This window comes from Schistocerca gregaria, chromosome X, assembly GCF_023897955.1.
Source record: "Schistocerca gregaria isolate iqSchGreg1 chromosome X, iqSchGreg1.2, whole genome shotgun sequence".
Taxonomy (NCBI): Eukaryota; Metazoa; Arthropoda; class Insecta; order Orthoptera; family Acrididae; genus Schistocerca; species Schistocerca gregaria.
Window position 1 is genome coordinate 849,111,533 of NC_064931.1, and position 9,281 is coordinate 849,120,813.

The following is a 9,281-nucleotide window of genomic DNA, read 5'->3' on the forward strand; positions in this document are numbered from 1 at the left end:
CGCCTATCAACTTCCGTTTATGCGCACAACTCCTTCTTGGCTGTTGCAATTTTTTTCCGGTTGTGTGTGTCGTCTATGGGTTTTCCAGGGGCTGTGAAAATGATACTGATAAGACAGGAGCGTCGTCAGCTAATGTGATTCTCATTGAGGTGTTGCCTAATTCTACCCTCAAGGTGATCCCTGAGGTATCCAGCGCTACTGATACAAAGTGAAGTTCCATGAGTACGAGACTAAAGAGACTCTAAGGCTGACTCACGGAAGTAGAAGTGCTGGTCACACAGAGATCATTCCGCCACAGGAGGAGAAGAACAAAATGCAGTTAGAGGTGTTACATCTGGAACTCGAACTCGAACACAAATACGTGTGCTAAATGAATGTAGACGCACATAAATATCCCTGTAATTACCTTAGTATCTGACACGAGTTTCTTCGTGAACCTCTACCCGTCCCTGAAAGAAAAAGGGGCCTTTATAGGCGGACAGACAGACAGACAGACGGAAGAACAACAAACTGCTCCTGCAAGGGTATCGTTTTCACCGACTGAAGTGCAGCACACAAAAAAGGAGTATGGTAAAAGAAAATATTTCGACTTTGATCAAATTTCGAGGTTTATCCCTCAGAACGTTCAGTCCTACAGGAAGCTGACTGAAAATGGAAACGGCCAACTAGTGTACTCCTCTCCACAACAGTTAAGCAAGTTGTATCCAAGTGCGTTCGAGCGGTTCTAGGGGCTTCAGTCCGGAACCGCTCTGCTGCTACGGTCGCAGGTTCGAATCCTGCCTCGGGCATGGATGTGTGTGACGTCCTTAGGTTGGTTAGCTTTAGGAAGTTCCAAGTCTAGAGGACTGATGACTTAAGATGATAAGTCCGGTATAGCCATTTGAACCCTTTTGAACTCACGGGCTTCAAACGTAGTCAGGTGACTGAGAGTCACTTGTGTCATACGTCTGTACGCGAGATTTCAACACTCCTAAACATCCCTAAGTCCTCTGTTTCAGATGTGATAGTGAAGTGGGAATATGAAGGGATACGTAAAGTACAAAAGCATACAGGTTGATCTCGTCTGTTGACTGACAGAGACCGCCGACAGCTGAAGAGGGTCGTAATGTGTGACGGGCAGACATCTATCCAGACAATCACACAGGAATTCCAGACTGCATCAGCATCCACTGCAGGTACTATGGCAGTTGGGCAGGAGGTGAGATTTGGATTTTATGGTCGAGCGGCTGCTCATAAGTCACACATTACGCCGGTAAATGCCAAACGACGCCTCACTTGGTGTAAAGAGCGTAATCATTGGACGATTGAACAGTGGAAAAACGTTGTGTGGAGTGTCGAATCACGGCACACAATGTGGCGATCCGATGGCAGGGTGTGCGTATGGCGAATGCCCGGTTTACGTCATCTGCCAGCGTGTGTAGTGCCAACAGTAAAACTTGGAGGCTTTGGTGTTACGGTGTGGTCGTGTTTTTCATTAAGTGGGTTTGCACCCCTCGTTGTTTTGCGGGGTACTAACTATCACAGCACAGGCCTACATTGATGTTTTAAGCCCATTCTTGCTTCCCACTGTTGAAGAGCGATTCGGTGATGGCAACTGCATCTTTAAACAGGATCGAGCACGTGCTCATAACGCACGGCCTGTGGCGGAGTGGTTACACGACAATATCCCTGTAATGTACTGACCTGCACAGAGTCCTGACCTGAATCCTGCACAATAATTTTGGGATGGTTTCGAACGTCGACTTCGTGTCAGTTCTAACCGACCGACATGGATACCTCTCCTCAGTGTAGCCCTCCGTGAAGAATGGGCTGCCATTCCCCAAGAAACCTCCCAGCACGTGATTGAACGTATGCCTGCGAGAGTTAAATCTGTCATTAAGGCTAAGAGTGGGCCAACACCATACTGAATTCCAGCATTACCGGTGAAAGATACCACGAACTTGCAAATTATATTCAGCCATGTGTGCGTTACAGTAGTCGCCTTTCATAGTGATACTTTATCAGCAAAAACTAAAACATTATCTCAACATATTATGCTTAATGACAGATTGCTGATCCATGTTAAGAAAATCAGTGCAAGTAGAATAGAACCCCGTAGTACACTACGCTGCATATCATTCCAGTGAAATAGTAATATGTTCTATATTTTATGATAGTTGCGTCCAGCCTTGGCCTTCTTATTTTCTAGGAATGAAATGAACCATTTCTGAAATATTTCCTTGACACCACAGTGCACCAACTTATGTAAAAATATGAGATGATAAAAGCAACAGAATGCTTTTGATAAATATAAAGAAAGATTCTTGCACTGCTCAAATTACCATTTAACCCCACAACTTCATCAGACACAAGAGAGTAAATTGCATTTTATTTGATTCTCATCTCCCTAATCCAGGCTGCGAATCTGACTATAAATTATATGTGATTAGATAAGTTATAACTGTCTGATATATTGCCTTCTCAAAAACTTCGAAAATTCTGGAAGCAAGACAATACACCTGTAGATCGACATTACTCCTATTCCCGTCTTTACCACAAGGTTTTCGCTGTCATCATATTTATACTCTGCAAAGATGTTCTAAGAACTGGTTCGAGATCCAGAGAAGATCACCACTTCCTGCTCATGGCTGTGATCAATATTTATTTGGTGTGTGTGACAAGGACTGCCGCCTTCCCTTACTCGCTCCCATCGCTTCATATTGGTGACACCTTTCGACGGTGACTGTATTTTCAAGGCACGCACCATTACCGTGTTTAATACATCGCAAAAGCTACTTATATGCACAAACATGTTACTGTTTCAATTCAATAAAAAGCTTCTGAGCCACCTATCTTGAAGATATTTCGTCGAATTGGAGAAAATCGTGCACAGCGTGTGTGCTGAACCATGTTTACTTTTTTACGATAACTGTATTGTAATCCAGGGTATTTTTTACCATCACAATGGCACCAGAGGCTGCAGTCTCATTGCTATTAAAACGGCATGTGTTTGATCTACATGAGCAGCAGGGTACATGGACATAGTGCCATTTCCGACCTTCCGACTCCATTCCTAGACCTGCTATTGTGGGAAACATCGGACACCACGCTGGATATACATTTTGCAGTGGATTTCTGTGTGTTTCGCCCTTTACTACGCTGGAACATAATAACAGTACTGCGTTCGTCCTTAGTGCGAGTTACCAGACGTTCACATTACGTTGTTTGTACAGTGTGCCGCTGCATACTGTTATAATCACGTTATAATCACGTCAGGCTACTGGCACCATTAATTTTTTCGCTCTTTTATTATGTACGTACAGTTTTTATCTGACTCTCTTTCGAATATTATAAAAATGCTCTACAGTCAAACATATCTTTGTTTTAAAGGTTTCATTTTTGACGCATCATGAACGCTTCATTTTCATCACACTTCATTGATTGTGTCTTATTTTCACAAATTATCCCTTTTATTAAGTAGTCCAGTTTATGTTTGTACATAAGGAAGGGAAGATCATTTCTCACTCCCAGAGGAAGCTTGAAGTAATTTGAGGTCCGTTAATCACTTGATACAAAATATTTGTTTTCGGCTGCTATCAGCGACAGACTTTTAAGGTGTAAAATTCTATGATAGTATAGGAGATTCGTTTGGGCCTGGAAGAAGAATAGAAGGGAGAAATTTAAAAATATCGGATGAAATAAAATACGTCCCACAAGAGAAAAAAGATCTAGAATTTACCAGACCTGGTAATATGCTAACGATCTGATTAACAACTGAAAATAAAACACCTAAACGAAGGGCATAATTTAGTAGCCCAGGACCACACTAGTCTCCAGAAAGCCGTAGAAGGTCAACAGAGTGCGTGAACATACGTGATCACTTAATTTCTAAGAATTTAAGTTTTAATGTATGACAATAATTTGAAATTCGGTTTGAAAAATCTCGTATAGTATGAAAGAAAGCAAATAAATGCACACTTTTTTTTCTGCAACGAGGAATAACGTGCAAATAGTATCACTACCCGCTTCTTTGCTACCTATGGTGAAACCTTCATTCTCGCACCTGAATTACTTCTACATCTACATCTACATCTACATGACTACTCTGCAATTCACATTTAAGTGCTTGGCAGAGGGTTCATCGAACCACAATCATACTATCTCTCTACTATTCCACTTCCGAACAGCGAGCGGGAAAAACGAACACCTAAACCTTTCTGTTCGAGCTCTGATTTCTCTTATTTTATTTTGATGATCATTCCTACCTATGTAGGTTGGGCTCAACAAAATATTTTCGCATTCGGAAGAGAAAGTTGGTGACTGAAATTTCGTAAAAAGGTCTCGCCGCGACGAAAAACGTCTATGCTGTAATGACTTCCATCACAACTCGTGTATCATATCTGCCACACTCTCTCCCCTATAACGCGATAATACAAAACGAGCTGCCCTTCTTTGCACCCTCTCGATGTCCTCCGTCAATCCCACCTGGTAAGGATCCCACACCGCGCAGCAATATTCTAACAGAGGACGAACGAGTGTAGTGTAAGCTGTCTCTTTAGTGGACTTGTTGCATCTGCTAAGTGTCCTGCCAATGAAACGCAACCTTTGGCTCGCCTTCCCGACAATATTATCTATGTGGTCCTTCCAACTAAAGTTGTTCGTAATTTTAACACCCAGGTACTTAGTTGAATTGACAGCCTTGAAAATTGTACTATTTATCGAGTAATCGAATTCCAACGGATTTCTTTTGGAACTCATGTGGATCATCTCACACTTTTCGTTATTTAGCGTCAACTGCCACCTGACACACCATACAGCAATCTTTTCTAAATCGCTTTGCAGCTGATACTGGTCTTCGGATGACCTTACTAGACGGTAAATTACAGCATCATCTGCGAACAGTCTAAGAGAACTGCTCAGATTGTCACCCAGGTCATTTATATAGCTCAGGAACAGTAGAGGTCCCAGGACGCTTCCCTGGGGAACACCTGATATCACTTCAGTTTTACTCGATGATTTGCCGTCTATTACTACGAACTGCGACCTTCCTGACAGGAAATCACGAATCCAGTCGCACAACTGAGACGATACCCCATAGCTCCGCAGCTTGATTCTTCAGCACAACATGAAGTTACTGGGTAGTTTTTCTTCTAATAGTACATGAAAGTAACGTAACAGAGTACACGATTTATAGGTGAAGATTCCTGTGAATATAATTGAAGATTAATCTTATCCGAGCCGACAGCGGCGCGTAACGGGTTGAGCTTTAAATTTCCGAACCACGAGTGGAGAATGACACACAGGGGAAGGACAAAACTACGGAAATACCTCGAAAAATGCGTGCTTCAACTTAAATGCTGATGTTAGCCAATCCTGCATGTTGAAGTGTTGTAATTAGTCGCCGGCCAAGGTGGCCGAGCGACTCTAGGCGCTACACTCTGTAACCGGACGACCGCTACGGTCAAAGGTTCGCATTCTGCCTCGGGCATGGATGTGTGTGATGTCCTTAGGTTAGTTACGTTTAAGTAGTTCTAAGTTCTAGGTGACTGATGACCTCAGGAGTTAAGTCCCATAGTGATCAGAGCCATTTGAACCACTTTTTTTTGTTAAGTCACAATGCGGACGAAAGTTGTGTTGAGTAATTGTGAAGGACATTTATTCAAGAGAATACTGTCGAAAGATAAGAGGACGACAGCTCCAAAAGTCACTGCAGGAGTGCATGAAGCGACCTTCTTAAGCTTGGAATTGCAGAGCCAGCTGGAATTCTAAAACCACACATTCGTGGTGCGCTACCCGTAAAATGGAAATGTAGTAACAAAGATATAACACCTGGACTATAGAGCAATGGAGGAATCTCATTTTGTTTCGAACTTCTAGTCAAGCTTCCGTCCCAAGACCATTATGGCAGCGGTTTGCTAAAAATCTGGGCAGCCATATCGTTGTTTTCCATAAGACCCAAGGTTACTCTGCGAGGTCGCATGATACCCAAGGACAACGTGACCATTTTGGCTGATAAGATCCATACCGTGGTACAATATGTGTTTCCCTGTGTTGGTGATGTTCACAAGCCCGCATCGTCCAGGACTGGTTTTGTGAGCAGGAGGCTGAATTGCCGCACCTTCCTGGTCATCGCAGTCTCTATATCTCAGCATTATTGAGCCATTGTGCTATAGTATGGAGAGAAGGTTGCGTGGTAGCTATTCACTTTCATAATCATTACTTGAACTCGCCACTTTTTTGCAGGAAGTATCCTCTGAAATCCATACAGGACCCGTATTTATCCGTTCCGCTACGACTGGAAACTGATTTGAAAGCCAAAGGTTTTCGTACGTCGTATTAGGCATGGTTATGTTTGTGGTGATTCAATATTTTTGCCTAACCATGTAAGACGTGTATTTTTCTATTGTCTATTGTCAAACCACAATTTATGAAAGATATTTATATTTTATTAATAGGATTAAGTAGGAATAATTAATATTTGTCATGTTGGAAATAATTGTGGTAGCAGGGAATGTCTGCACCAAAGTATTGTTGGCAAGAGAGACCGCAAATTGATATAATTTTAAAAAGGGCGGGGGACACCGCGTATGGATACATTTTAAGAAAGGAGCGTGAAAGACCGCGCATTGATACATTTTGTAATGGTAGCAGGCATTGTCTGCACCATAAAGCATTGTTGGCAGGAGAGACCGCACTTTAGCGTTCGTATGAAGTCAGTAGTAAGCGAGATGTGAGACGAGTTGGTAGCAGGTCTGAAGCGAGAGGTTGAGAGCAGCGGTGTGCCTACCAGCCACTAGCTATGATTTACAAGAGATTATAAACGGATGTACAGAGACATCACCTAGCTATTATAATAAGAGGTACTAATATTATTGAATTAATTTTTTGAGAAACTCAAGACTACTTAAGGTATCTTTTCGCATTGCTAATTGTAAGATTATTGTAAAAGGTATGTCCCATTTGAACGTTTGTAAAATCATTTCATTCAGAATATAATTAATTTTTGCCAGCAATGTTGCTTTACTGATTATAATCCATCCCAAAAACCATCAACGTAAAACTTTGCAAAATTTTATTGGTGTCAAGAAAAAGTTTAACTATGAATTACGTAACTTCAGTCAAATTAATTAAAGAATAACGTCAGCTTTGCTATTAAAGAATAACGTCAGCTTTGGTAATAAATACAGCCACTTATTATGAAAGTCCACCAGCAGCTAATAGAGGATAGTAAAACAGAGTAAGTATATTCATGTCGCAGTTCGATGTAGCAGTCAGATGGCGATCCAGTAACAGTAAAAAAAGGTAAGGAACAGTTTTGAGTTATTGCAGATAACGACTGAGGGCCACATGACGACGACACATACCATGTTTCGTCGAAATGATCCGAAAATCACTTTTAATAAGCAGCAATTAAATTTGTATGCGAAGATAGAGAAAGAGAATAAATTTCAAAGGGAAGACTTCATTTGTTATTATTAAGCAAGAGATAGAAATCCTAAGGGAAGCTCACATAGGTTACTGCAGAAGGGAAGGTTGCGACAAAAAAAAAAAAAAAAAGAAAAAGAGATATAGAGGGGATGGGAAGGTTTCAACCACAGTACGACTAACGAATACTGACTGCTAGTATCACACAATGATCACGGTTAATATGGATTTTAGGCAGTTTTCGTACATTTTTTGGTGGGTTCTATGCAGTCTGCAGATTTTAGCCTTCCAAATATGACATTTTAAGAAAATACGAGTTCCTCGCAAGGCCGTGAAGGCCCAAGCGATATCTACAGGCCACCGTGTCCCCCTCTGCCTCGCCTCGTTAGGTGCGTGTGGTGCTGAGGGTCATGTGGGCAGCACAGCGCACTTTCAGTCGTTTGACACACAAGCTGCTGCTACTGGTTGACTAGGTTCTCAGTTGGCATCATGCTATTGACGGAGAGCAATCGAATAAAACCGAAGTCATGTAACTTCCTAGCAGATTACAACTGGGTGTCGGACCGGGAATCGAATCTGATACTTTTGCCTTTTGCGGGCAAGTTCTGTATCGATTAAACTATCCGAGCACGACTCACGACCCGCCCTCACAGCTTTATTTTCGCCAGTATCTCGTATCCTATCCTCGAAACTTCTCACAATTCCTCCGGAATACCTGCGTGCACTCTAAAGACACAGGTTCCAGGTTGGAGTCCCCGTCAGGCACATACCAGGAAGTTTCAAATCAGCATACACTCTGCTGCAGAGTGACACCTGTCTCTGGAAAACGAAATTATATCCCAGGTTCCACGAGGAAATGTTAAGCACCCTCTGTTGTCCTTAGTCAGTATGAACGATTCAGGAAACAATCTCTTAGAGTGTCGTTCACCAACCAGTAAATTCAACAGAAAATAAAACACTTTCAAAATGATTTAGGCAAGATGAAATGAAATGATCGTGTGACACTGATGGCCGGGAAACCCTACCCAGGGTAGTTCCACTGCCTGGTTGCAAGTGTTATTTCAGGTTACGCCATGTTGAGCGACTTGCGCGTCGGTGATAATGGAATCATGATAAAGACAACACAACACCCACGAGCGGAAAAAATACCGAACTCGGGAATCGAACCCGGGCCCGTTGCATTGTAGGCAAACTCGTTATCACTCAGCTAAGCAGGCGGATTTAAGCAAGATATCTGAATGGTGTGAAACGTAGAATTCGAACTTGTTTATATAAAAAGTATGATGCTCCTCACACTAAAAGCAGCGTTTTACAGGCAGAATACTTAGGAAACGCAACACATCTATAAAAGAAACTGCTTATACTACTCTTGTTCTTCCCCTTCTGGAGTACTGCTGCGCGGTACGGGATCCTTACCAGTTAAGACTGACGGAGAACGTCGGAAATGTTCAAAGAGTTGCAGCTCGTTCTTAATCATCACGATATAGGGGGAAGAGGTGAGGCTTTGATAAGCTAATTGTTGCAGCACCCATTAAAACAAAGTTAACTGATTCTTCCGGCGCTTGTAAGTAGAACACCATAATAAATTAAAAGCACACTATTATCTCAGTTCTACAGAATTAACTTACTTAGCTAACCGTTTTTAGGCATACAAGGCCATCATCGTCGCTAAAGACGTTAAAATATTTGCAAACCACATTGGAAAAGATGTTATTCGTCTGGACGGACGGAGAAACGCACAGCAAAAGTCACCTTTGACAGTGCGGTGGTCATCCTATTCAACAAATAAATACAAAAGGAGCAATCATGGAAAAAGTGTCACATCGAAAGCAAAAACAGTTCCTGTATTAGGATTTCCATTAATTACATTAACAATT